Source organism: Nannobrachium achirus (genome assembly GCF_963921795.1).
Source record: "Nannobrachium achirus genome assembly, chromosome: 24".
Lineage (NCBI taxonomy): Eukaryota > Metazoa > Chordata > Actinopteri > Myctophiformes > Myctophidae > Nannobrachium > Nannobrachium achirus.
In genome coordinates this window covers 26,516,552-26,523,824 of record NC_137831.1, presented here as the reverse complement: position 1 = coordinate 26,523,824, position 7,273 = coordinate 26,516,552, and positions in this window count along the sequence as shown.

Below are 7,273 nucleotides of genomic sequence, written 5' to 3'. Positions count from 1 at the left end.
TATGTAAAAGTCCATATATGGGTATTCCCCAGAATCCCTTTTATGCCCATATATGAAGATATACCCATTTTTGATTATCCCCCTTCCTGTCTCAATCCAGCACTGAAGTCCTAATCCATGCACTCGTCACATCCCGCATTGATTACTGTAATTCCCTTCTCTCTGGCCTACCCTCCAAACTACTCAATAGACTGCAAACTAGAAAAGAAAATTTCTAAGAAATTTTAAGTGTGCCTGCAGCTCGCTAAGTGTGTGCAACCTTGTATGTGTTAACATTAGCATATTTGTTAGCATTAGCATGTGTTAGCATTAGCATTTGTTAGCATTAGCGGTTACGTTTTGCGCGTTTGTGGTGCCCCCTATGGGTCGAAGTGGAAATGCTTTTGGGTATATGTTCAGTATAGCGCCCCCCACTTGTGGTTAAAATTTGGTGTTGACTGGATGTTTCGTTTGTGATTTATGGCTACTTCTTACAAAACGGGCTCCTCCCGCTAACTTTGGAACCTTGTTACGGAAGAACGGTATGGACTATCAAAATATCGTTTAAATATGTTTATCGCATGAGTCCATAGATTGTGTGTATCGGAAAATCTATCCTGACGCAAATGGGCGTGGCCTATATGAGGAGATGCGTCATGACCCAAGGAATCCAGGGAAAAGGAATTTTAATTTTCCGACCCACGGTTCAAGAGTTACAGGACGAAAGGTAAAGTGGACTGTTATAGCGCCACCATGAGGCCAACTGACGAAATTATTTTTTATTTAATCCTTGATATCATTATAAATCTCCTCTCCAAGTTTTGAAACTGTAGCCCCTATGGTTTGCGAGAAAAAAAAATTGAATGTGAGTTTTTGCGATTCCCATTATAAGTCAATGGGTAAAATTAATTCACTAATAAATTAATATCAATTAAACAATACAACTTTTCTCTTAGAAAAGTAATAGCACACCATTCCCGGCCGAGCCGCACGTTTTGATGTATATATTGCGGCGGTGGCGTAAATTGTGCGGCAGTTATTACCGCACCAAATTTGTGGGATCATTATTATTACTAGAAGCTGGGCCGGCGACCTGGCCAACTCGGAACAATGTAAATAGGGAATGAATGCCCCGCCCTTTAATGCAAACCCCATTATACCTGTTTTCATAGGACCCGTTTTGACCATCTGTCTGCCTGTGTCCATTTATGCCCATATATGGAGATATCTGTATCTGTCTGTCTGTCTGTCTGTCGGCGTCCATTTTATGTCCATATATGGAGATCACTGCAGTTATAGTTCTGGGTCCATTTTATGCCCATATATGGAGATATCTGTCTATCTGCGTCCATTTTATGCCCATATATGGAGTATCTGTCTGTGCCTCCAACTGTGTTGCAGACACAGTGCCGGTTCCCCCTTTAATGCAAACCTCATTATACCTGTTGTCATAGGACCCGTTTTGAACATCTGTTTGCCTGTGTCCATTTATGTCCATATATGGAGATATCTGTATCGGGCGGCCCAGCGTCTAGTCGGCGACCTGGCCAACTCGGAACAATGTAAATAGGGAATGAATGCCCCGCCCTTTAATGCAAACCCCATTATACCTGTTTTCATAGGACCCGTTTTGACCATCTGTCTGCCTGTGTCCATTTATGCCCATATATGGAGATATCTGTATCTGTCTGTCTGTCTGTCTGTCTGTCGGCGTCCATTTTATGTCCATATATGGAGATCACTGCAGTTATAGTTCTGGGTCCATTTTATGCCCATATATGGAGATATCTGTCTATCTGCGTCCATTTTATGCCCATATATGGAGTATCTGTCTGTGCCTCCAACTGTGTTGCAGACACAGTGCCGGTTCCCCCTTTAATGCAAACCTCATTATACCTGTTGTCATAGGACCCGTTTTGAACATCTGTTTGCCTGTGTCCATTTATGTCCATATATGGAGATATCTGTATCTGTCTGTCTGCGTCCATTTTATGCCCATATATGGAGATCTTTGACCATCTGTTTGCCTCTGTCCATTTATGTCCATATATGGAGATATCTGTATCTGTCTGTCTGCAATCCATTTTATGCCCATATATGGGGGCATTCATTTTATGCCCATATATGGAGAACGCGTGTGCCTGTGGGACGAACGGTTCTCGAGGTACATATACACACACTCACAGAGATTTTTTGTTGACTCATGTGGCGTACGTGATGTCAGAGCCTTTTATGAAGTGATGTCACAATGAGTCAGAGCTTTCGCCGATTTCCTCCGGAACAGCCTGATGTCAACAATCAACCCCGCATAAGGAGATTCCGAACGTTTCGCGCCGTATCTGTCTGTGCCTCCAACTGTGTTGCAGACACAGTGCCGGTTCCCCCTTTAATGCAAACCTCATTATACCTGTTGTCATAGGACCCGTTTTGAACATCTGTTTGCCTGTGTCCATTTATGTCCATATATGGAGATATCTGTATCTGTCTGTCTGCGTCCATTTTATGCCCATATATGGAGATCTTTGACCATCTGTTTGCCTCTGTCCATTTATGTCCATATATGGAGATATCTGTATCTGTCTGTCTGCAATCCATTTTATGCCCATATATGGGGGCATTCATTTTATGCCCATATGGAGAACGCGTGTGCCTGTGGGACGAACGGTTCTCGAGGTACATATACACACACTCACAGAGATTTTTTGTTGACTCATGTGGCGTACGTGATGTCAGAGCCTTTTATGAAGTGATGTCACAATGAGTCAGAGCTTTCGCCGATTTCCTCCGGAACAGCCTGATGTCAACAATCAACCCCGCATAAGGAGATTCCGAACGTTTCGCGCCGGTTCGGGAAAACCGCGCGTCGGGTCGGGTCGAGACCCGGCACTGCACTCCGTGCCGCGGCGGGGAACGCGCGTGCCGAATCTGAAGCCGGTGGGACGAACGGTTCTCGAGATACGCGGATTACAGACAGACACACAGACAGAGACTTCTCGCATTTATAGATTTCTAAGAAATTTTAAGTGTGCCTGCAGCTCGCTAAGTCTGTGCAACCTTGTGTAGCGGTTGGTGTTAGCATTAGCGTTATTAACATTAGCATTTTTTGCATAAGCTTTAAAGGATTAGTTCACCCAAAGGAATAAACTTTATTCTGTTGTTTACTTACCCTGTGATGTTTATGACCCAAGGAGAATTTTTGTTTTTAAAACCTTCTTTAATGGTAAATCCAGAATCGGCGAAAAATATATAATGGGAATCAATCAGTGACCCGTTTCTGCGGCAAAAAAACAATATCAAAAATCCTTCCATAAAAAAAAACCACAGCTCCAGCCGTTTATCAAAGCCTGTAGTACCATACTGCTTTGAAACCGCTCCAAAAAGTGCCCTGTAAAGTAAGAAAATTAACTTTAAAATGCTTCCTGTCAAAACAAAGATGTGCACGAAAAGGGAGCGCGCATGGCCAGGCGTGTGCGTTGTCAGTCATGCTCGTTCGTCGGATGTGTCTCCCCTGTTTGTTTTGAAGTCGCGTCATTGCAATGAAGGCAGCAGGTTTACGGTGAAACAGAAAGCTGGAGATGGGATTTATGGCTCTATGAAGTGAACTGGATTTAAGATCCGTTCCTTACAAAGAGCCGTTCAAAAGACTGGCTCATTTTAGTCTTAGGTACTTTGTAAATTTTGATTATAAGTTCAAATCACTTCAACCCTATATACATTTCAGCAGATAGTTACAGTTACAAGGGTCTTGTCACTTTAAGAGAGAACCGGCAGTTGTGTGACGTAGCCGGAAGCCCGGATGTTATGTTATGTGTTGGAGGGAATCTAACGTTGTTAATAAACCTACTACTGATGCACGAGAAGAACTCGCAGAGTCGCCTCATTATACATGATATTTATGTCCTGTTACAGACATTACATGGTGTCAGAATAGACTGGCTCGTGTGTCGGTGCGGAGGAAAAGCGGAGGAAAATGCCGAAGTTTAATCCACCGAGCGAATTCAAGTTTGACTGCCCAGCGGAATGGCCGGAGTGGAAACAAAGATTTTCTCGCTTCAGGTTGGCTACAAAGTTGAACAAGGACGACGGAGACGTTCAAGTGAGTTCCCTCATCTATGCGATGGGAAGCGAGGCTGAAAAGATATTCAGTTCCTTTACGTTCGCTGAAGAGGAGGATAAAAACAAATATGACGTGGTGATGAAAAAGTTCGATGACTACTTTGTTCCCCAACGCAACCTTATACACGACAGGGCATGTTTTTACCAACGTAACCAGCAACAGGGGGAAACGGCCGAGATGTATGTCAGGACACTGTACGAGTTGGCTGAACACTGTGATTTTGAGAATAAACGAGACGAGCACATCCGAGATCGCCTTGTGGTGGGCATACGGGACAAGGAGCTCTCTCGGCGGTTCCAACTCTTGGGTGGTACCGACCTGACGCTGGCGAAAGTGATCGCGGAGACACGCCAGGCGGAGGAGGTAACGAGGCAGGTTAATCTCCAGGCCAACGGGCCGGACACAGACACACCGCTGGCGAACGTCGACGCTGTGGGACGACGAGAGGAACATCAACAACAACAGAGAACCGGATGGCAGCGACGTGAAAACAGCGGCCGTACAGCCTACAAAAAGGAGGAATGCGGGAGATGCGGAAAATCCCAGCACTCCGACGAGAGGCACTGCCCTGCATTAAAAAGTAAGTGCAACAAGTGTCACAAAAAAGGACATTGGGAACGGGCATGTCTTTCAAAGGGAGTGAGGGAGGTCGAAGAGGAACAGCCATACTTCCTAGGAGAAGTGGGCACTGAATCTAAGCAGGATGACTGGACTGTTAGACTGAATATAAGCAACATGCCAGTAACATTCAAAATTGACACGGGGGCTGACGCTACCGTTATTGATCAAGGGACATTCAACTTGATGAAACCCAGAATAAAACTGGGACCTCCTGACACCCGCTTCATAAGTCCAGGGGGTGACCTCAGCTGCATAGGTCGTTTTGAGGCCACCACCAGCTACAAGGGGAGGAAATATTCCTTTCCTGTGTATGTGATAAGGGGGACATGCACCTGCCTGTTAGGCCGCCCTGAGGCTGTAGGGATGGGTCTAGTGAGGCGAGTGGATGAGGTCAACAGCATCTTCGGATCAAGCGGTTTGCTGAAAACAGAGCCGGTGAGAATAACCCTAGAAGAGGATGCCCAGCCGTATGCAGTGCATGCAGCCAGGCGGATACCCCTGCCACTGGTTCCACTGGTTAAAAGAGAACTGCAGCGCATGGAGGATGAGGACATAATTGAAAAGGTTACACAGCCGACAGAATGGTGCGCCGCAATGGTGCCGGTGCTTAAACCCAACAAAAGGGAGGTCCGCTGCTGTGCAGACCTCAGGAAGCTGAACCGGGCAGTGAAACGGGAAAAGTATGTACTGCCCACCGTGGAAGAAATAATGCCAAGACTCGCCGGGTCCAAGGTGTTCACGTCACTGGACGCCGCAAGCGGGTTCTACCAGATTCCTCTGCACGAGGACAGCATGAGGCTCACAACATTCATCACTCCATTTGGGAGGTACGCCTTTCGCCGCCTTCCATTTGGAATATCAAGTGCGCCCGAAATTTTCCAAAGGAAAATGTCAGAGACTCTGTCGGGACTGGAGGGGACGGAGGTTTACATGGATGATGTCTTGATTCATGGGGAAACTGAGGAAATACATGACCAGCGCCTGGCCGAGGCGTTGAAGGTCATCGAGGCTGCAGGCCTAAAACTAAACAAAGAAAAGTGCAAGTTCAAGCAGCGACAGATCCGCTTCCTGGGCCACATCATCGATGAGACAGGCGTCAGGCCTGACCCAAACAAAGTGACTTGCATAGAGAACTTTCCCCAACCCCAAAATGTGACCGAACTAAAAAGATATTTAGGAATGGTCAATTATCTTGCAAAGTTTGTGCCGGAACTGTCCACCGTGGGCCAGCCGCTGTATGAACTATTGAAGGCAAAGTCTGAGTGGCAGTGGGGCCCCGCACAGCTCACGGCGTTCAACAAAATGAAAACTGCGCTCTCAACCGCCCCTGTACTCACCTTCTACGATGTCGCCAAGCCTACCATCGTGTCAGCGGACGCCAGCAGCTACGGGTTGGGAGGCGTCCTGCTCCAGCAACACGGGGAGGACTGGAAGCCCGTGGCCTACTGTTCCAGGCGCCTGACCGACGCAGAGAAAAGGTACGCTCAAATTGAAAAGGAGTGTTTAGCCAGCGTGTGGGCCTGTGAACGGTTTGACAAATATCTGTTTGGGCTAGACAGCTTTAAATTGATCACTGATCACAAACCCCTGGTACCTCTCATGAACAGTAAAGACTTGGACAATGTGCCCCTGAGGTGCCAGAGGTTACTGATGAGACTTATGCGTTTCAATGCCATGGCTGAGTATGCACCAGGCAAAACACTAACTGTGGCTGATGCTCTTTCCAGAGGCCCAGAGCAGTGCTATGGTGACGGGGCTTCCCATGATGATGTAGCAGCACACATTAATGCTGTGGTGAGTCAAATGCCAGCTACCCCACAGAGAATGAGGGAGATTAAGCAGCACACAGAAAATGATCAGCAGCTTCAAATAGTGTTAGGCTTCATTAGAAACGGGTGGCCTGAATACATAGACAAAGTGCCAGAGTCAGTCAGACAGTTTTACCAGGTGCGGGGAGAATTGTCAGAACTAGATGGCTTAGTTATTAGGGGATGTCGCATTGTTATTCCCACAGAGATGAGAGAGCTCATCTTAGACAAAATTCACGATGGGCATCAAGGTCTAGTTAAGTGCAGAGACAGAGCTTACCAATCAGTTTGGTGGCCTAAAATGTCAGGGGACATAGTGACAAAAGTACAGCAGTGTGAGTTCTGTAGAGAAAACAAAAGCTCACAGAGAAAAGAGCCCCTAATGCCAAGTGAACTCCCATCCAGGCCATGGGAGAAAATAGCCATAGACCTATGTGAGTTTAAAAAGCAAAACTACCTGGTAGTGTCCGATTACTACTCCAGATATTTGGAGATTCTACATATGCCAACTACTACTAGCAGTCAGGTTGTGGCTAAGCTGAAGGTTACGTTTGCCAGGCTCGGGGTGCCAGAATTCATTTTTTCGGATAATGCTGCCAACCTAGTCTCGGCTGAGATGAGACAGTTTAGTGAGGATTATGATTTTGTCCACGTGACATCTAGCCCTCATTTTCCCCAGAGTAATGGCCATGCAGAGAGGGCTGTCCAGATAGCTAAGGGGATACTGAAGCAGGAGGATCCCCTCCTG